At 44.3% G+C, this 15,000-nt stretch overlaps 58 non-coding genes across 58 annotated transcripts in view; 30 read left to right on the top strand and 28 right to left on the bottom strand.

Annotated features, from left to right (window-relative positions):
- The window catches only part of trnag-ucc (transfer RNA glycine (anticodon UCC)), a 72-nt gene extending 65 nt beyond the window's left edge, over positions 1-7 (top strand). The window contains exon 1 of the tRNA in view: positions 1-7. This exon is cut by the window's left edge and continues 65 nt beyond it. This is a non-coding gene — a tRNA (tRNA-Gly).
- Positions 8-238: 231 nt separating this feature from the next.
- trnaw-cca (transfer RNA tryptophan (anticodon CCA)) lies at positions 239-310 on the bottom strand. The gene has a single exon. It is a non-coding gene; the product is annotated as a tRNA-Trp (tRNA).
- A 133-nt stretch (positions 311-443) lies between these two features.
- trnag-ucc (transfer RNA glycine (anticodon UCC)) lies at positions 444-515 on the top strand. The gene has a single exon. It is a non-coding gene; the product is annotated as a tRNA-Gly (tRNA).
- Positions 516-754: 239 nt separating this feature from the next.
- On the bottom strand, positions 755-826 carry trnaw-cca (transfer RNA tryptophan (anticodon CCA)). Its single transcript has one exon. It is a non-coding gene; the product is annotated as a tRNA-Trp (tRNA).
- Positions 827-959: 133 nt separating this feature from the next.
- trnag-ucc (transfer RNA glycine (anticodon UCC)) lies at positions 960-1,031 on the top strand. The gene has a single exon. It is a non-coding gene; the product is annotated as a tRNA-Gly (tRNA).
- A 234-nt stretch (positions 1,032-1,265) lies between these two features.
- Positions 1,266-1,337, bottom strand: trnaw-cca (transfer RNA tryptophan (anticodon CCA)). The gene has a single exon. It is a non-coding gene; the product is annotated as a tRNA-Trp (tRNA).
- A 133-nt stretch (positions 1,338-1,470) lies between these two features.
- Positions 1,471-1,542, top strand: trnag-ucc (transfer RNA glycine (anticodon UCC)). The gene has a single exon. It is a non-coding gene; the product is annotated as a tRNA-Gly (tRNA).
- Positions 1,543-1,778: 236 nt separating this feature from the next.
- On the bottom strand, positions 1,779-1,850 carry trnaw-cca (transfer RNA tryptophan (anticodon CCA)). Its single transcript has one exon. It is a non-coding gene; the product is annotated as a tRNA-Trp (tRNA).
- A 133-nt stretch (positions 1,851-1,983) lies between these two features.
- On the top strand, positions 1,984-2,055 carry trnag-ucc (transfer RNA glycine (anticodon UCC)). Its single transcript has one exon. It is a non-coding gene; the product is annotated as a tRNA-Gly (tRNA).
- Positions 2,056-2,289: 234 nt separating this feature from the next.
- trnaw-cca (transfer RNA tryptophan (anticodon CCA)) lies at positions 2,290-2,361 on the bottom strand. Its single transcript has one exon. It is a non-coding gene; the product is annotated as a tRNA-Trp (tRNA).
- Positions 2,362-2,494: 133 nt separating this feature from the next.
- On the top strand, positions 2,495-2,566 carry trnag-ucc (transfer RNA glycine (anticodon UCC)). The gene has a single exon. It is a non-coding gene; the product is annotated as a tRNA-Gly (tRNA).
- Positions 2,567-2,800: 234 nt separating this feature from the next.
- Positions 2,801-2,872, bottom strand: trnaw-cca (transfer RNA tryptophan (anticodon CCA)). Its single transcript has one exon. It is a non-coding gene; the product is annotated as a tRNA-Trp (tRNA).
- Positions 2,873-3,005: 133 nt separating this feature from the next.
- On the top strand, positions 3,006-3,077 carry trnag-ucc (transfer RNA glycine (anticodon UCC)). Its single transcript has one exon. It is a non-coding gene; the product is annotated as a tRNA-Gly (tRNA).
- Positions 3,078-3,316: 239 nt separating this feature from the next.
- On the bottom strand, positions 3,317-3,388 carry trnaw-cca (transfer RNA tryptophan (anticodon CCA)). The gene has a single exon. It is a non-coding gene; the product is annotated as a tRNA-Trp (tRNA).
- A 133-nt stretch (positions 3,389-3,521) lies between these two features.
- Positions 3,522-3,593, top strand: trnag-ucc (transfer RNA glycine (anticodon UCC)). Its single transcript has one exon. It is a non-coding gene; the product is annotated as a tRNA-Gly (tRNA).
- Positions 3,594-3,827: 234 nt separating this feature from the next.
- trnaw-cca (transfer RNA tryptophan (anticodon CCA)) lies at positions 3,828-3,899 on the bottom strand. The gene has a single exon. It is a non-coding gene; the product is annotated as a tRNA-Trp (tRNA).
- A 133-nt stretch (positions 3,900-4,032) lies between these two features.
- Positions 4,033-4,104, top strand: trnag-ucc (transfer RNA glycine (anticodon UCC)). Its single transcript has one exon. It is a non-coding gene; the product is annotated as a tRNA-Gly (tRNA).
- Positions 4,105-4,340: 236 nt separating this feature from the next.
- On the bottom strand, positions 4,341-4,412 carry trnaw-cca (transfer RNA tryptophan (anticodon CCA)). The gene has a single exon. It is a non-coding gene; the product is annotated as a tRNA-Trp (tRNA).
- Positions 4,413-4,545: 133 nt separating this feature from the next.
- Positions 4,546-4,617, top strand: trnag-ucc (transfer RNA glycine (anticodon UCC)). The gene has a single exon. It is a non-coding gene; the product is annotated as a tRNA-Gly (tRNA).
- A 234-nt stretch (positions 4,618-4,851) lies between these two features.
- Positions 4,852-4,923, bottom strand: trnaw-cca (transfer RNA tryptophan (anticodon CCA)). The gene has a single exon. It is a non-coding gene; the product is annotated as a tRNA-Trp (tRNA).
- A 133-nt stretch (positions 4,924-5,056) lies between these two features.
- Positions 5,057-5,128, top strand: trnag-ucc (transfer RNA glycine (anticodon UCC)). Its single transcript has one exon. It is a non-coding gene; the product is annotated as a tRNA-Gly (tRNA).
- Positions 5,129-5,362: 234 nt separating this feature from the next.
- trnaw-cca (transfer RNA tryptophan (anticodon CCA)) lies at positions 5,363-5,434 on the bottom strand. The gene has a single exon. It is a non-coding gene; the product is annotated as a tRNA-Trp (tRNA).
- A 133-nt stretch (positions 5,435-5,567) lies between these two features.
- On the top strand, positions 5,568-5,639 carry trnag-ucc (transfer RNA glycine (anticodon UCC)). Its single transcript has one exon. It is a non-coding gene; the product is annotated as a tRNA-Gly (tRNA).
- Positions 5,640-5,878: 239 nt separating this feature from the next.
- trnaw-cca (transfer RNA tryptophan (anticodon CCA)) lies at positions 5,879-5,950 on the bottom strand. Its single transcript has one exon. It is a non-coding gene; the product is annotated as a tRNA-Trp (tRNA).
- Positions 5,951-6,083: 133 nt separating this feature from the next.
- Positions 6,084-6,155, top strand: trnag-ucc (transfer RNA glycine (anticodon UCC)). The gene has a single exon. It is a non-coding gene; the product is annotated as a tRNA-Gly (tRNA).
- A 234-nt stretch (positions 6,156-6,389) lies between these two features.
- trnaw-cca (transfer RNA tryptophan (anticodon CCA)) lies at positions 6,390-6,461 on the bottom strand. Its single transcript has one exon. It is a non-coding gene; the product is annotated as a tRNA-Trp (tRNA).
- A 133-nt stretch (positions 6,462-6,594) lies between these two features.
- On the top strand, positions 6,595-6,666 carry trnag-ucc (transfer RNA glycine (anticodon UCC)). The gene has a single exon. It is a non-coding gene; the product is annotated as a tRNA-Gly (tRNA).
- A 231-nt stretch (positions 6,667-6,897) lies between these two features.
- On the bottom strand, positions 6,898-6,969 carry trnaw-cca (transfer RNA tryptophan (anticodon CCA)). The gene has a single exon. It is a non-coding gene; the product is annotated as a tRNA-Trp (tRNA).
- A 133-nt stretch (positions 6,970-7,102) lies between these two features.
- On the top strand, positions 7,103-7,174 carry trnag-ucc (transfer RNA glycine (anticodon UCC)). Its single transcript has one exon. It is a non-coding gene; the product is annotated as a tRNA-Gly (tRNA).
- A 239-nt stretch (positions 7,175-7,413) lies between these two features.
- trnaw-cca (transfer RNA tryptophan (anticodon CCA)) lies at positions 7,414-7,485 on the bottom strand. Its single transcript has one exon. It is a non-coding gene; the product is annotated as a tRNA-Trp (tRNA).
- Positions 7,486-7,618: 133 nt separating this feature from the next.
- Positions 7,619-7,690, top strand: trnag-ucc (transfer RNA glycine (anticodon UCC)). The gene has a single exon. It is a non-coding gene; the product is annotated as a tRNA-Gly (tRNA).
- A 234-nt stretch (positions 7,691-7,924) lies between these two features.
- On the bottom strand, positions 7,925-7,996 carry trnaw-cca (transfer RNA tryptophan (anticodon CCA)). Its single transcript has one exon. It is a non-coding gene; the product is annotated as a tRNA-Trp (tRNA).
- A 133-nt stretch (positions 7,997-8,129) lies between these two features.
- trnag-ucc (transfer RNA glycine (anticodon UCC)) lies at positions 8,130-8,201 on the top strand. The gene has a single exon. It is a non-coding gene; the product is annotated as a tRNA-Gly (tRNA).
- A 234-nt stretch (positions 8,202-8,435) lies between these two features.
- Positions 8,436-8,507, bottom strand: trnaw-cca (transfer RNA tryptophan (anticodon CCA)). Its single transcript has one exon. It is a non-coding gene; the product is annotated as a tRNA-Trp (tRNA).
- A 133-nt stretch (positions 8,508-8,640) lies between these two features.
- Positions 8,641-8,712, top strand: trnag-ucc (transfer RNA glycine (anticodon UCC)). The gene has a single exon. It is a non-coding gene; the product is annotated as a tRNA-Gly (tRNA).
- Positions 8,713-8,946: 234 nt separating this feature from the next.
- Positions 8,947-9,018, bottom strand: trnaw-cca (transfer RNA tryptophan (anticodon CCA)). The gene has a single exon. It is a non-coding gene; the product is annotated as a tRNA-Trp (tRNA).
- A 133-nt stretch (positions 9,019-9,151) lies between these two features.
- On the top strand, positions 9,152-9,223 carry trnag-ucc (transfer RNA glycine (anticodon UCC)). Its single transcript has one exon. It is a non-coding gene; the product is annotated as a tRNA-Gly (tRNA).
- Positions 9,224-9,462: 239 nt separating this feature from the next.
- Positions 9,463-9,534, bottom strand: trnaw-cca (transfer RNA tryptophan (anticodon CCA)). Its single transcript has one exon. It is a non-coding gene; the product is annotated as a tRNA-Trp (tRNA).
- A 133-nt stretch (positions 9,535-9,667) lies between these two features.
- Positions 9,668-9,739, top strand: trnag-ucc (transfer RNA glycine (anticodon UCC)). The gene has a single exon. It is a non-coding gene; the product is annotated as a tRNA-Gly (tRNA).
- Positions 9,740-9,973: 234 nt separating this feature from the next.
- On the bottom strand, positions 9,974-10,045 carry trnaw-cca (transfer RNA tryptophan (anticodon CCA)). The gene has a single exon. It is a non-coding gene; the product is annotated as a tRNA-Trp (tRNA).
- Positions 10,046-10,178: 133 nt separating this feature from the next.
- Positions 10,179-10,250, top strand: trnag-ucc (transfer RNA glycine (anticodon UCC)). Its single transcript has one exon. It is a non-coding gene; the product is annotated as a tRNA-Gly (tRNA).
- Positions 10,251-10,686: 436 nt separating this feature from the next.
- On the top strand, positions 10,687-10,758 carry trnag-ucc (transfer RNA glycine (anticodon UCC)). The gene has a single exon. It is a non-coding gene; the product is annotated as a tRNA-Gly (tRNA).
- A 236-nt stretch (positions 10,759-10,994) lies between these two features.
- trnaw-cca (transfer RNA tryptophan (anticodon CCA)) lies at positions 10,995-11,066 on the bottom strand. Its single transcript has one exon. It is a non-coding gene; the product is annotated as a tRNA-Trp (tRNA).
- A 133-nt stretch (positions 11,067-11,199) lies between these two features.
- Positions 11,200-11,271, top strand: trnag-ucc (transfer RNA glycine (anticodon UCC)). The gene has a single exon. It is a non-coding gene; the product is annotated as a tRNA-Gly (tRNA).
- A 234-nt stretch (positions 11,272-11,505) lies between these two features.
- On the bottom strand, positions 11,506-11,577 carry trnaw-cca (transfer RNA tryptophan (anticodon CCA)). The gene has a single exon. It is a non-coding gene; the product is annotated as a tRNA-Trp (tRNA).
- Positions 11,578-11,710: 133 nt separating this feature from the next.
- trnag-ucc (transfer RNA glycine (anticodon UCC)) lies at positions 11,711-11,782 on the top strand. The gene has a single exon. It is a non-coding gene; the product is annotated as a tRNA-Gly (tRNA).
- A 234-nt stretch (positions 11,783-12,016) lies between these two features.
- Positions 12,017-12,088, bottom strand: trnaw-cca (transfer RNA tryptophan (anticodon CCA)). The gene has a single exon. It is a non-coding gene; the product is annotated as a tRNA-Trp (tRNA).
- Positions 12,089-12,221: 133 nt separating this feature from the next.
- trnag-ucc (transfer RNA glycine (anticodon UCC)) lies at positions 12,222-12,293 on the top strand. The gene has a single exon. It is a non-coding gene; the product is annotated as a tRNA-Gly (tRNA).
- Positions 12,294-12,532: 239 nt separating this feature from the next.
- trnaw-cca (transfer RNA tryptophan (anticodon CCA)) lies at positions 12,533-12,604 on the bottom strand. Its single transcript has one exon. It is a non-coding gene; the product is annotated as a tRNA-Trp (tRNA).
- Positions 12,605-12,737: 133 nt separating this feature from the next.
- trnag-ucc (transfer RNA glycine (anticodon UCC)) lies at positions 12,738-12,809 on the top strand. The gene has a single exon. It is a non-coding gene; the product is annotated as a tRNA-Gly (tRNA).
- A 234-nt stretch (positions 12,810-13,043) lies between these two features.
- On the bottom strand, positions 13,044-13,115 carry trnaw-cca (transfer RNA tryptophan (anticodon CCA)). Its single transcript has one exon. It is a non-coding gene; the product is annotated as a tRNA-Trp (tRNA).
- A 133-nt stretch (positions 13,116-13,248) lies between these two features.
- On the top strand, positions 13,249-13,320 carry trnag-ucc (transfer RNA glycine (anticodon UCC)). Its single transcript has one exon. It is a non-coding gene; the product is annotated as a tRNA-Gly (tRNA).
- A 236-nt stretch (positions 13,321-13,556) lies between these two features.
- Positions 13,557-13,628, bottom strand: trnaw-cca (transfer RNA tryptophan (anticodon CCA)). The gene has a single exon. It is a non-coding gene; the product is annotated as a tRNA-Trp (tRNA).
- Positions 13,629-13,761: 133 nt separating this feature from the next.
- trnag-ucc (transfer RNA glycine (anticodon UCC)) lies at positions 13,762-13,833 on the top strand. Its single transcript has one exon. It is a non-coding gene; the product is annotated as a tRNA-Gly (tRNA).
- Positions 13,834-14,067: 234 nt separating this feature from the next.
- Positions 14,068-14,139, bottom strand: trnaw-cca (transfer RNA tryptophan (anticodon CCA)). The gene has a single exon. It is a non-coding gene; the product is annotated as a tRNA-Trp (tRNA).
- Positions 14,140-14,272: 133 nt separating this feature from the next.
- On the top strand, positions 14,273-14,344 carry trnag-ucc (transfer RNA glycine (anticodon UCC)). Its single transcript has one exon. It is a non-coding gene; the product is annotated as a tRNA-Gly (tRNA).
- Positions 14,345-14,583: 239 nt separating this feature from the next.
- Positions 14,584-14,655, bottom strand: trnaw-cca (transfer RNA tryptophan (anticodon CCA)). Its single transcript has one exon. It is a non-coding gene; the product is annotated as a tRNA-Trp (tRNA).
- Positions 14,656-14,788: 133 nt separating this feature from the next.
- Positions 14,789-14,860, top strand: trnag-ucc (transfer RNA glycine (anticodon UCC)). The gene has a single exon. It is a non-coding gene; the product is annotated as a tRNA-Gly (tRNA).
- The last annotated feature ends 140 nt before the right edge of the window (positions 14,861-15,000 follow it).

The raw sequence follows: 15,000 nt of genomic DNA, 5'->3' as shown, positions 1-15,000 counted from the left end.
CAACGCAGACAATTGTATTCAAAGATGTCTTGGGCTCAAAACATATCAGTTACTCGAGAAAACTCAACAGCTGTTGCTGAACTTGTCATCTGTGACCTCACACTGCATCTATCTGTTGTACTAAGTTGTTTTTATATCCTAAATCATTCCATGACACCTATGGACACACAGAAGCTGGATAATATTGTACAAGTTAAAGCATGTAAACAGTGATGCAGCAACTATAAAGGATGAGCAATGACCCTGATGTGATTCCAACACACAACCTTCTGATCTGGAGTCAGACGCGCTACCATTGCGCCACAGAGTCATATGAAGCTCTCTGATCGATCTCTGATGCTTCAGATAATTACGAAGTATGTGAAGGATGATGTGACCACAGCTAACCCTTAAGCACTTACCTGTCAGTCGCGCTTCAGTTGGGCCAGATGTTGTTCTCCACAGCGTTGGTGGTATAGTGGTTAGCATAGCTGCCTTCCAAGCAGTTGACCCGGGTTCGATTCCCGGCCAATGCAGACAATTGTATTCAAAGATGAGGTTTTGGGCTGATAACATAGGCTATCAGTTACTCGAGAAAACTCAACAGCTGTTGCTGAACTTGTCATCTGTGACCTCACGCTGCATCTATCTGTCGTACTAAGTTGTTTTTATATCCTAAATTATTCCATGACACCTGTGGACACACAGAAGCTGGATAATATTGTACAAGTTAAAGCATGTAAACAGTGATGCAGCAACTATAAAGGATGAGCAATGAGCCTGATGTGATTCGAACACACAACCTTCTGATCTGGAGTCAGACGCGCTACCATTGCGCCACAGAGTCATATGAAGCTCTCTGATCGATCTCTGATGCTTCAGATAATTACGAAGTATGTGAAGGATGATGTGACCACAGCTAACCCTTAAGCACTTACCTGTCAGTCTCGCTTCAGTTGGGCCAGATGTTGTTCTCCACAGCGTTGGTGGTATAGTGGTTAGCATAGCTGCCTTCCAAGCAGTTGACCCGGGTTCGATTCCCGGCCAACGCAGACGATTGTATTCAAAGATGAGGTCTTGGGCTGATAACATATAAGTTACTTGAGAAAACTCAACATCTGTTGCTGAACTTGTCATCTGTGACCTCACACTGCATCTATCTATCGTACTAAGTTGTTTTTATATCCTAAATTATTCCATGACACCTGTGGACACACAGAAGCTGGATAATATTGTACAAGTTAAAGCATGTAAACAGTGATGCAGCAACTATAAAGGATGAGCAATGAGCCTGATGTGATTCGAACACACAACCTTCTGATCTGGAGTCAGACGCGCTACCATTGCGCCACAGAGTCATAGGAAGCTCTCTGATCGATCTCTGATGCTTCAGATAATTACGAAGTATGTGAAGGATGATGTGACCACAGCTAACCCTTAAGCACTTACCTGTCAGTCTCGCTTCAGTTGGGCCAGATGTTGTTCTCCACAGCGTTGGTGGTATAGTGGTTAGCATAGCTGCCTTCCAAGCAGTTGACCCGGGTTCGATTCCCGGCCAACGCAGACAATTGTATTCAAAGATGATGTCTTGGGTTGACAACATATCAGTTACTCGAGAAAACTCAACAGCTGCTGCTGAACATTTGTCAAGTGTGACCTCACACTGCATCTATCTGTCGTACTAAGTTGTTTTTATATCCTAAATTATTCCCTGACACCTGTGGACACACAGAAGCTGGATAATATTGTACAAGTTAAAGCAAGTAAACAGTGATGCAGCAACTATAAAGGACGAGCAATGACCCTGATGTGATTCCAACACACAACCTTCTGATCTGGAGTCAGACGCGCTACCATTGCGCCACAGAGTCATATGAAGCTCTCTGATCGATCTCTGATGCTTCAGATAATTACGAAGTATGTGAAGGATGATGTGACCACAGCTAACCCTTAAGCACTTACCTGTCAGTCTCGCTTCAGTTGGGCCAGATGTTGTTCTCCACAGCGTTGGTGGTATAGTGGTTAGCATAGCTGCCTTCCAAGCAGTTGACCCGGGTTCGATTCCCGGCCAACGCAGACAATTGTATTCAAAGATGAGGTCTTGGGCTGATAACATATCAGTTACTTGAGAAAACTCAACATCTGTTGCTGAACTTGTCATCTGTGACCTCACACTGCATCTATCTGTTGTACTAAGTTGTTTTTATATCCTAAATTATTCCATGACACCTGTGGACACACAGAAGCTGGATAATATTGTACAAGTTAAAGCATGTAAACAGTGATGCAGCAACTATAAAGGATGAGCAATGACCCTGATGTGATTCGAACACACAACCTTCTGATCTGGAGTCAGACGCGCTACCATTGCGCCACAGAGTCATAGGAAGCTCTCTGATCGATCTCTGATGCTTCAGATAATTACGAAGTATGTGAAGGATGATGTGACCACAGCTAACCCTTAAGCACTTACCTGTCAGTCTCGCTTCAGTTGGGCCAGATGTTGTTCTCCACAGCGTTGGTGGTATAGTGGTTAGCATAGCTGCCTTCCAAGCAGTTGACCCGGGTTCGATTCCCGGCCAACGCAGACAATTGTATTCAAAGATGAGGTCTTGGGCTGATAACATATCAGTTACTTGAGAAAACTCAACATCTGTTGCTGAACTTGTCATCTGTGACCTCACACTGCATCTATCTGTTGTACTAAGTTGTTTTTATGTCCTAAATTATTCCCTGACACCTGTGGACACACAGAAGCTGGATAATATTGTACAGGTTAAAGCATGTAAACAGTGATGCAGCAACTATAAAGGATGAGCAATGACCCTGATGTGACTCGAACACACAACCTTCTGATCTGGAGTCAGACGCGCTACCATTGCGCCACAGAGTCATAGGAAGCTCTCTGATCGATCTCTGATGCTTCAGATAATTACGAAGTATGTGAAGGATGATGTGACCACAGCTAACCCTTAAGCACTTACCTGTCAGTCGCGCTTCAGTTGGGCCAGATGTTGTTCTCCACAGCGTTGGTGGTATAGTGGTTAGCATAGCTGCCTTCCAAGCAGTTGACCCGGGTTCGATTCCCGGCCAATGCAGACAATTGTATTCAAAGATGAGGTTTTGGGCTGATAACATAGGCTATCAGTTACTCGAGAAAACTCAACAGCTGTTGCTGAACTTGTCATCTGTGACCTCACGCTGCATCTATCTGTCGTACTAAGTTGTTTTTATATCCTAAATTATTCCATGACACCTGTGGACACACAGAAGCTGGATAATATTGTACAAGTTAAAGCATGTAAACAGTGATGCAGCAACTATAAAGGATGAGCAATGACCCTGATGTGATTTGAACACACAACCTTCTGATCTGGAGTCAGACGCGCTACCATTGCGCCACAGAGTCATAGGAAGCTCTCTGATCGATCTCTGATGCTTCAGATAATTACGAAGTATGTGAAGGATGATGTGACCACAGCTAACCCTTAAGCACTTACCTGTCAGTCTCGCTTCAGTTGGGCCAGATGTTGTTCTCCACAGCGTTGGTGGTATAGTGGTTAGCATAGCTGCCTTCCAAGCAGTTGACCCGGGTTCGATTCCCGGCCAACGCAGACGATTGTATTCAAAGATGAGGTCTTGGGCTGATAACATATAAGTTACTTGAGAAAACTTAACATCTGTTGCTGAACTTGTCATCTGTGACCTCACACTGCATCTATCTATCGTACTAAGTTGTTTTTATATCCTAAATTATTCCATGACACCTGTGGACACACAGAAGCTGGATAATATTGTACAAGTTAAAGCATGTAAACAGTGATGCAGCAACTATAAAGGATGAGCAATGAGCTTGATGTGATTCGAACACACAACCTTCTGATCTGGAGTCAGACGCGCTACCATTGCGCCACAGAGTCATAGGAAGCTCTCTGATCGATCTCTGATGCTTCAGATAATTACGAAGTATGTGAAGGATGATGTGACCACAGCTAACCCTTAAGCACTTACCTGTCAGTCTCGCTTCAGTTGGGCCAGATGTTGTTCTCCACAGCGTTGGTGGTATAGTGGTTAGCATAGCTGCCTTCCAAGCAGTTGACCCGGGTTCGATTCCCGGCCAACGCAGACAATTGTATTCAAAGATGATGTCTTGGGTTGACAACATATCAGTTACTCGAGAAAACTCAACAGCTGCTGCTGAACATTTGTCAAGTGTGACCTCACACTGCATCTATCTGTCGTACTAAGTTGTTTTTATATCCTAAATTATTCCCTGACACCTGTGGACACACAGAAGCTGGATAATATTGTACAAGTTAAAGCAAGTAAACAGTGATGCAGCAACTATAAAGGACGAGCAATGACCCTGATGTGATTCGAACACACAACCTTCTGATCTGGAGTCAGACGCGCTACCATTGCGCCACAGAGTCATATGAAGCTCTCTGATCGATCTCTGATGCTTCAGATAATTACGAAGTATGTGAAGGATGATGTGACCACAGCTAACCCTTAAGCACTTACCTGTCAGTCTCGCTTCAGTTGGGCCAGATGTTGTTCTCCACAGCGTTGGTGGTATAGTGGTTAGCATAGCTGCCTTCCAAGCAGTTGACCCGGGTTCGATTCCCGGCCAACGCAGACAATTGTATTCAAAGATGAGGTCTTGGGCTGATAACATATCAGTTACTTGAGAAAACTCAACATCTGTTGCTGAACTTGTCATCTGTGACCTCACACTGCATCTATCTGTTGTACTAAGTTGTTTTTATATCCTAAATTATTCCATGACACCTGTGGACACACAGAAGCTGGATAATATTGTACAAGTTAAAGCATGTAAACAGTGATGCAGCAACTATAAAGGATGAGCAATGACCCTGATGTGATTCGAACACACAACCTTCTGATCTGGAGTCAGACGCGCTACCATTGCGCCACAGAGTCATAGGAAGCTCTCTGATCGATCTCTGATGCTTCAGATAATTACGAAGTATGTGAAGGATGATGTGACCACAGCTAACCCTTAAGCACTTACCTGTCAGTCTCGCTTCAGTTGGGCCAGATGTTGTTCTCCACAGCGTTGGTGGTATAGTGGTTAGCATAGCTGCCTTCCAAGCAGTTGACCCGGGTTCGATTCCCGGCCAACGCAGACAATTGTATTCAAAGATGAGGTCTTGGGCTGATAACATATCAGTTACTTGAGAAAACTCAACATCTGTTGCTGAACTTGTCATCTGTGACCTCACACTGCATCTATCTGTTGTACTAAGTTGTTTTTATGTCCTAAATTATTCCCTGACACCTGTGGACACACAGAAGCTGGATAATATTGTACAGGTTAAAGCATGTAAACAGTGATGCAGCAACTATAAAGGATGAGCAATGACCCTGATGTGACTCGAACACACAACCTTCTGATCTGGAGTCAGACGCGCTACCATTGCGCCACAGAGTTATAGGAAGCTCTCTGATCGATCTCTGATGCTTCAGATAATTACGAAGTATGTGAAGGATGATGTGACCACAGCTAACCCTTAAGCACTTACCTGTCAGTCGCGCTTCAGTTGGGCCAGATGTTGTTCTCCACAGCGTTGGTGGTATAGTGGTTAGCATAGCTGCCTTCCAAGCAGTTGACCCGGGTTCGATTCCCGGCCAATGCAGACAATTGTATTCAAAGATGAGGTTTTGGGCTGATAACATAGGCTATCAGTTACTCGAGAAAACTCAACAGCTGTTGCTGAACTTGTCATCTGTGACCTCACGCTGCATCTATCTGTCGTACTAAGTTGTTTTTATATCCTAAATTATTCCATGACACCTGTGGACACACAGAAGCTGGATAATATTGTACAAGTTAAAGCATGTAAACAGTGATGCAGCAACTATAAAGGATGAGCAATGACCCTGATGTGATTCGAACACACAACCTTCTGATCTGGAGTCAGACGCGCTACCATTGCGCCACAGAGTCATAGGAAGCTCTCTGATCGATCTCTGATGCTTCAGATAATTACGAAGTATGTGAAGGATGATGTGACCACAGCTAACCCTTAAGCACTTACCTGTCAGTCTCGCTTCAGTTGGGCCAGATGTTGTTCTCCACAGCGTTGGTGGTATAGTGGTTAGCATAGCTGCCTTCCAAGCAGTTGACCCGGGTTCGATTCCCGGCCAACGCAGACGATTGTATTCAAAGATGAGGTCTTGGGCTGATAACATATAAGTTACTTGAGAAAACTTAACATCTGTTGCTGAACTTGTCATCTGTGACCTCACACTGCATCTATCTATCGTACTAAGTTGTTTTTATATCCTAAATTATTCCCTGACACCTGTGGACACACAGAAGCTGGATAATATTGTACAAGTTAAAGCAAGTAAACAGTGATGCAGCAACTATAAAGGATGAGCAATGACCCTGATGTGATTCGAATACACAACCTTCTGATCTGGAGTCAGACGCGCTACCATTGCGCCACAGAGTCATAGGAAGCTCTCTGATCGATCTCTGATGCTTCAGATAATTACGAAGTATGTGAAGGATGATGTGACCACAGCTAACCCTTAAGCACTTACCTGTCAGTCTCGCTTCAGTTGGGCCAGATGTTGTTCTCCACAGCGTTGGTGGTATAGTGGTTAGCATAGCTGCCTTCCAAGCAGTTGACCCGGGTTCGATTCCCGGCCAACGCAGACAATTGTATTCAAAGATGTCTTGGGCTCATAACATATCAGTTACTCGAGAAAACTCAACAGCTGTTGCTGAACTTGTCATCTGTGACCTCACACTGCATCTATCTGTTGTACTAAGTTGTTTTTATATCCTAAATCATTCCATGACACCTATGGACACACAGAAGCTGGATAATATTGTACAAGTTAAAGCATGTAAACAGTGATGCAGCAACTATAAAGGATGAGCAATGACCCTGATGTGATTCCAACACACAACCTTCTGATCTGGAGTCAGACGCGCTACCATTGCGCCACAGAGTCATATGAAGCTCTCTGATCGATCTCTGATGCTTCAGATAATTACGAAGTATGTGAAGGATGATGTGACCACAGCTAACCCTTAAGCACTTACCTGTCAGTCGCGCTTCAGTTGGGCCAGATGTTGTTCTCCACAGCGTTGGTGGTATAGTGGTTAGCATAGCTGCCTTCCAAGCAGTTGACCCGGGTTCGATTCCCGGCCAATGCAGACAATTGTATTCAAAGATGAGGTTTTGGGCTGATAACATAGGCTATCAGTTACTCGAGAAAACTCAACAGCTGTTGCTGAACTTGTCATCTGTGACCTCACGCTGCATCTATCTGTCGTACTAAGTTGTTTTTATATCCTAAATTATTCCATGACACCTGTGGACACACAGAAGCTGGATAATATTGTACAAGTTAAAGCATGTAAACAGTGATGCAGCAACTATAAAGGATGAGCAATGACCCTGATGTGATTCGAACACACAACCTTCTGATCTGGAGTCAGACGCGCTACCATTGCGCCACAGAGTCATATGAAGCTCTCTGATCGATCTCTGATGCTTCAGATAATTACGAAGTATGTGAAGGATGATGTGACCACAGCTAACCCTTAAGCACTTACCTGTCAGTCTCGCTTCAGTTGGGCCAGATGTTGTTCTCCACAGCGTTGGTGGTATAGTGGTTAGCATAGCTGCCTTCCAAGCAGTTGACCCGGGTTCGATTCCCGGCCAACGCAGACGATTGTATTCAAAGATGAGGTCTTGGGCTGATAACATATAAGTTACTTGAGAAAACTCAACATCTGTTGCTGAACTTGTCATCTGTGACCTCACACTGCATCTATCTGTCGTACTAAGTTGTTTTTATATCCTAAATTATTCCCTGACACCTGTGGACACACAGAAGCTGGATAATATTGTACAAGTTAAAGCAAGTAAACAGTGATGCAGCAACTATAAAGGACGAGCAATGACCCTGATGTGATTCGAACACACAACCTTCTGATCTGGAGTCAGACGCGCTACCATTGCGCCACAGAGTCATATGAAGCTCTCTGATCGATCTCTGATGCTTCAGATAATTACGAAGTATGTGAAGGATGATGTGACCACAGCTAACCCTTAAGCACTTACCTGTCAGTCTCGCTTCAGTTGGGCCAGATGTTGTTCTCCACAGCGTTGGTGGTATAGTGGTTAGCATAGCTGCCTTCCAAGCAGTTGACCGGGGTTCGATTCCCGGCCAACGCAGACAATTGTATTCAAAGATGAGGTCTTGGGCTGATAACATATCAGTTACTTGAGAAAACTCAACATCTGTTGCTGAACTTGTCATCTGTGACCTCACACTGCATCTATCTGTTGTACTAAGTTGTTTTTATATCCTAAATTATTCCATGACACCTGTGGACACACAGAAGCTGGATAATATTGTACAAGTTAAAGCATGTAAACAGTGATGCAGCAACTATAAAGGATGAGCAATGACCCTGATGTGATTCGAACACACAACCTTCTGATCTGGAGTCAGACGCGCTACCATTGCGCCACAGAGTCATAGGAAGCTCTCTGATCGATCTCTGATGCTTCAGATAATTACGAAGTATGTGAAGGATGATGTGACCACAGCTAACCCTTAAGCACTTACCTGTCAGTCTCGCTTCAGTTGGGCCAGATGTTGTTCTCCACAGCGTTGGTGGTATAGTGGTTAGCATAGCTGCCTTCCAAGCAGTTGACCCGGGTTCGATTCCCGGCCAACGCAGACAATTGTATTCAAAGATGAGGTCTTGGGCTGATAACATATCAGTTACTTGAGAAAACTCAACATCTGTTGCTGAACTTGTCATCTGTGACCTCACACTGCATCTATCTGTTGTACTAAGTTGTTTTTATGTCCTAAATTATTCCCTGACACCTGTGGACACACAGAAGCTGGATAATATTGTACAGGTTAAAGCAAGTAAACAGTGATGCAGCAACTATAAAGGATGAGCAATGACCCTGATGTGACTCGAACACACAACCTTCTGATCTGGAGTCAGACGCGCTACCATTGCGCCACAGAGTCATAGGAAGCTCTCTGATCGATCTCTGATGCTTCAGATAATTACGAAGTATGTGAAGGATGATGTGACCACAGCTAACCCTTAAGCACTTACCTGTCAGTCGCGCTTCAGTTGGGCCAGATGTTGTTCTCCACAGCGTTGGTGGTATAGTGGTTAGCATAGCTGCCTTCCAAGCAGTTGACCCGGGTTCGATTCCCGGCCAATGCAGACAATTGTATTCAAAGATGAGGTTTTGGGCTGATAACATAGGCTATCAGTTACTCGAGAAAACTCAACAGCTGTTGCTGAACTTGTCATCTGTGACCTCACGCTGCATCTATCTGTCGTACTAAGTTGTTTTTATATCCTAAATTATTCCATGACACCTGTGGACACACAGAAGCTGGATAATATTGTACAAGTTAAAGCATGTAAACAGTGATGCAGCAACTATAAAGGATGAGCAATGACCCTGATGTGATTTGAACACACAACCTTCTGATCTGGAGTCAGACGCGCTACCATTGCGCCACAGAGTCATAGGAAGCTCTCTGATCGATCTCTGATGCTTCAGATAATTACGAAGTATGTGAAGGATGATGTGACCACAGCTAACCCTTAAGCACTTACCTGTCAGTCTCGCTTCAGTTGGGCCAGATGTTGTTCTCCACAGCGTTGGTGGTATAGTGGTTAGCATAGCTGCCTTCCAAGCAGTTGACCCGGGTTCGATTCCCGGCCAACGCAGACGATTGTATTCAAAGATGAGGTCTTGGGCTGATAACATATAAGTTACTTGAGAAAACTTAACATCTGTTGCTGAACTTGTCATCTGTGACCTCACACTGCATCTATCTATCGTACTAAGTTGTTTTTATATCCTAAATTATTCCATGACACCTGTGGACACACAGAAGCTGGATAATATTGTACAAGTTAAAGCATGTAAACAGTGATGCAGCAACTATAAAGGATGAGCAATGAGCCTGATGTGATTCGAACACACAACCTTCTGATCTGGAGTCAGACGCGCTACCATTGCGCCACAGAGTCATAGGAAGCTCTCTGATCGATCTCTGATGCTTCAGATAATTACGAAGTATGTGAAGGATGATGTGACCACAGCTAACCCTTAAGCACTTACCTGTCAGTCTCGCTTCAGATGGGCCAGATGTTGTTCTCCACAGCGTTGGTGGTATAGTGGTTAGCATAGCTGCCTTCCAAGCAGTTGACCCGGGTTCGATTCCCGGCCAACGCAGACAATTGTATTCAAAGATGTCTTGGGCTCATAACATATCAGTTACTCGAGAAAACTCAACAGCTGTTGCTGAACTTGTCATCTGTGACCTCACACTGCATCTATCTGTTGTACTAAGTTGTTTTTATATCCTAAATCATTCCATGACACCTATGGACACACAGAAGCTGGATAATATTGTACAAGTTAAAGCATGTAAACAGTGATGCAGCAACTATAAAGGATGAGCAATGAGCTTGATGTGATTCCAACACACAACCTTCTGATCTGGAGTCAGACGCGCTACCATTGCGCCACAGAGTCATAGGAAGCTCTCTGATCGATCTCTGATGCTTCAGATAATTACGAAGTATGTGAAGGATGATGTGACCACAGCTAACCCTTAAGCACTTACCTGTCAGTCTCGCTTCAGTTGGGCCAGATGTTGTTCTCCACAGCGTTGGTGGTATAGTGGTTAGCATAGCTGCCTTCCAAGCAGTTGACCCGGGTTCGATTCCCGGCCAACGCAGACAATTGTATTCAAAGATGATGTCTTGGGTTGACAACATATCAGTTACTCGAGAAAACTCAACAGCTGCTGCTGAACATTTGTCAAGTGTGACCTCACACTGCATCTATCTGTCGTACTAAGTTGTTTTTATATCCTAAATTATTCCCTGACACCTGTGGACACACAGAAGCTGGATAATATTGTACAAGTTAAAGCAAGTAAACAGTGATGCAGCAACTATAAAGGACGAGCAATGACCCTGATGTGATTCGAACACACAACCTTCTGATCTGGAGTCAGACGCGCTACCATTGCGCCACAGAGTCATATGAAGCTCTCTGATCGATCTCTGATGCTTCAGATAATTACGAAGTATGTGAAGGATGATGTGACCACAGCTAACCCTTAAGCACTTACCTGTCAGTCTCGCTTCAGTTGGGCCAGATGTTGTTCTCCACAGCGTTGGTGGTATAGTGGTTAGCATAGCTGCCTTCCAAGCAGTTGACCCGGGTTCGATTCCCGGCCAACGCAGACAATTGTATTCAAAGATGAGGTCTTGGGCTGATAACATATCAGTTACTTGAGAAAACTCAACATCTGTTGCTGAACTTGTCATCTGTGACCTCACACTGCATCTATCTGTTGTACTAAGTTGTTTTTATATCCTAAATTATTCCATGACACCTGTGGACACACAGAAGCTGGATAATATTGTACAAGTTAAAGCATGTAAACAGTGATGCAGCAACTATAAAGGATGAGCAATGACCCTGATGTGATTCGAACACACAACCTTCTGATCTGGAGTCAGACGCGCTACCATTGCGCCACAGAGTCATAGGAAGCTCTCTGATCGATCTCTGATGCTTCAGATAATTACGAAGTATGTGAAGGATGATGTGACCACAGCTAACCCTTAAGCACTTACCTGTCAGTCTCGCTTCAGTTGGGCCAGATGTTGTTCTCCACAGCGTTGGTGGTATAGTGGTTAGCATAGCTGCCTTCCAAGCAGTTGACCCGGGTTCGATTCCCGGCCAACGCAGACAATTGTATTCCAAGATGAGGTCTTGGGCTGATAACATATCAGTTACTTGAGAAAACTCAACATCTGTTGCTGAACTTGTCATCTGTGACCTCACACTGCATCTATCTGTTGTACTAAGTTGTTTTTATGTCCTAAATTATTCCCTGACACCTGTGGACACACAGAAGCTGGATAATATTGTACAGGTTAAAGCATGTAAACAGTGATGCAGCAACTATAAAGGATGAGCAATGACCCTGATGTGACTCGAACACACAACCTTCTGATCTGGAGTCAGACGCGCTACCATTGCGCCACAGAGTCATAGGAAGCTCTCTGATCGATCTCTGATGCTTCAGATAATTACGAAGTATGTGAAGGATGATGTGACCACAGCTAACCCTTAAGCACTTACCTGTCAGTCGCGCTTCAGTTGGGCCAGATGTTGTTCTCCACAGCGTTGGTGGTATAGTGGTTAGCATAGCTGCCTTCCAAGCAGTTGACCCGGGTTCGATTCCCGGCCAATGCAGACAATTGTATTCAAAGATGAGGTTTTGGGCTGATAACATAGGCTATCAGTTACTCGAGAAAACTCAACAGCTGTTGCTGAACTTGTCATCTGTGACCTCACGCTGCATCTATCTGTCGTACTAAGTTGTTTTTATATCCTAAATTATTCCATGACACCTGTGGACACACAGAAGCTGGATAATATTGTACAAGTTAAAGCATGTAAACAGTGATGCAGCAACTATAAAGGATGAGCAATGACCCTGATGTGATTCGAACACACAACCTTCTGATCTGGAGTCAGACGCGCTACCATTGCGCCACAGAGTCATAGGAAGCTCTCTGATCGATCTCTGATGCTTCAGATAATTACGAAGTATGTGAAGGATGATGTGACCACAGCTAACCCTTAAGCACTTACCTGTCAGTCTCGCTTCAGTTGGGCCAGATGTTGTTCTCCACAGCGTTGGTGGTATAGTGGTTAGCATAGCTGCCTTCCAAGCAGTTGACCCGGGTTCGATTCCCGGCCAACGCAGACGATTGTATTCAAAGATGAGGTCTTGGGCTGATAACATATAAGTTACTTGAGAAAACTTAACATCTGTTGCTGAACTTGTCATCTGTGACCTCACACTGCATCTATCTATCGTACTAAGTTGTTTTTATATCCTAAATTATTCCATGACACCTGTGGACACACAGAAGCTGGATAATATTGTACAAGTTAAAGCATGTAAACAGTGATGCAGCAACTATAAAGGATGAGCAATGAGCCTGATGTGATTCGAACACACAACCTTCTGATCTGGAGTCAGACGCGCTACCATTGCGCCACAGAGTCATAGGAAGCTCTCTGATCGATCTCTGATGCTTCAGATAATTACGAAGTATGTGAAGGATGATGTGACCACAGCTAACCCTTAAGCACTTACCTGTCAGTCTCGCTTCAGTTGGGCCAGATGTTGTTCTCCACAGCGTTGGTGGTATAGTGGTTAGCATAGCTGCCTTCCAAGCAGTTGACCCGGGTTCGATTCCCGGCCAACGCAGACAATTGTATTCAAAGACGATGTCTTGGGTTGACAACATATCAGTTACTCGAGAAAACTCAACAGCTGTTGCTGAACATTTGTCAAGTGTGACCTCACACTGCATCTATCTGTCGTACTAAGTTGTTTTTATATCCTAAATTATTCCCTGACACCTGTGGACACACAGAAGCTGGATAATATTGTACAAGTTAAAGCAAGTAAACAGTGATGCAGCAACTATAAAGGATGAGCAATGACCCTGATGTGATTCGAACACACAACCTTCTGATCTGGAGTCAGACGCGCTACCATTGCGCCACAGAGTCATAGGAAGCTCTCTGATCGATCTCTGATGCTTCAGATAATTACGAAGTATGTGAAGGATGATGTGACCACAGCTAACCCTTAAGCACTTACCTGTCAGTCTCGCTTCAGTTGGGCCAGATGTTGTTCTCCACAGCGTTGGTGGTATAGTGGTTAGCATAGCTGCCTTCCAAGCAGTTGACCCGGGTTCGATTCCCGGCCAACGCAGACAATTGTATTCAAAGATGAGGTCTTGGGCTGATAACATATCAGTTACTTCAGAAAACTCAACATCTGTTGCTGAACTTGTCATCTGTGACCTCACACTGCATCTATCTGTTGTACTAAGTTGTTTTTATGTCCTAAATTATTCCCTGACACCTGTGGACACACAGAAGCTGGATAATATTGTACAGGTTAAAGCATGTAAACAGTGATGCAGCAACTATAAAGGATGAGCAATGACCCTGATGTGACTCGAACACACAACCTTCTGATCTGGAGTCAGACGCGCTACCATTGCGCCACAGAGTCATCTGAAGCTCTCTGATCGATCTCTGATGCTTCAGATAATTACGAAGTATGTGAAGGATGATGTGACCACAGCTAACCCTTAAGCACTTACCTGTCAGTCGCGCTTCAGTTGGGCCAGATGTTGTTCTCCACAGCGTTGGTGGTATAGTGGTTAGCATAGCTGCCTTCCAAGCAGTTGACCCGGGTTGGATTCCCGGCCAATGCAGACAATTGTATTCAAAGATGAGGTTTTGGGCTGATAACATAGGCTATCAGTTACTCGAGAAAACTCAACAGCTGTTGCTGAACTTGTCATCTGTGACCTCACGCTGCATCTATCTGTCGTACTAAGTTGTTTTTATATCCTAAATTATTCCATGACACCTGTGGACACACAGAAGCTGGATAATATTGTACAAGTTAAAGCATGTAAACAGTGATGCAGCAACTATAAAGGATGAGCAATGACCCTGATGTGATTCGAACACACAACCTTCTGATCTGGAGTCAGACGCGCTACCATTGCGCCACAGAGTCATATGAAGCTCTCTGATCGATCTCTGATGCTTCAGATAATTACGAAGTATGTGAAGGATGATGTGACCACAGCTAACCCTTAAGCACTTACCTGTCAGTCTCGCTTCAGTTGGGCCAGATGTTGTTCTCCACAGCGTTGGTGGTATAGTGGTTAGCATAGCTGCCTTCCAAGCAGTTGACCCGGGTTCGATTCCCGGCCAACGCAGACGATTGTATTCAAAGATGAGGTCTTGGGCTGATAACATATAAGTTACTTGAGAAAACTCAACATCTGTTGCTGAACTTGTCATCTGTGACCTCACACTGCATCTATCTATCGTACTAAGTTGTTTTTATATCCTAAAT

The sequence above is a fragment of the Odontesthes bonariensis genome, chromosome 6 (genome assembly GCF_027942865.1).
Source record: "Odontesthes bonariensis isolate fOdoBon6 chromosome 6, fOdoBon6.hap1, whole genome shotgun sequence".
NCBI classification, from domain to species: Eukaryota; Metazoa; Chordata; class Actinopteri; order Atheriniformes; family Atherinopsidae; genus Odontesthes; species Odontesthes bonariensis.
Note: the sequence above shows the minus strand (reverse complement) of the source record. Positions and strands in the feature narration are given on the sequence as shown.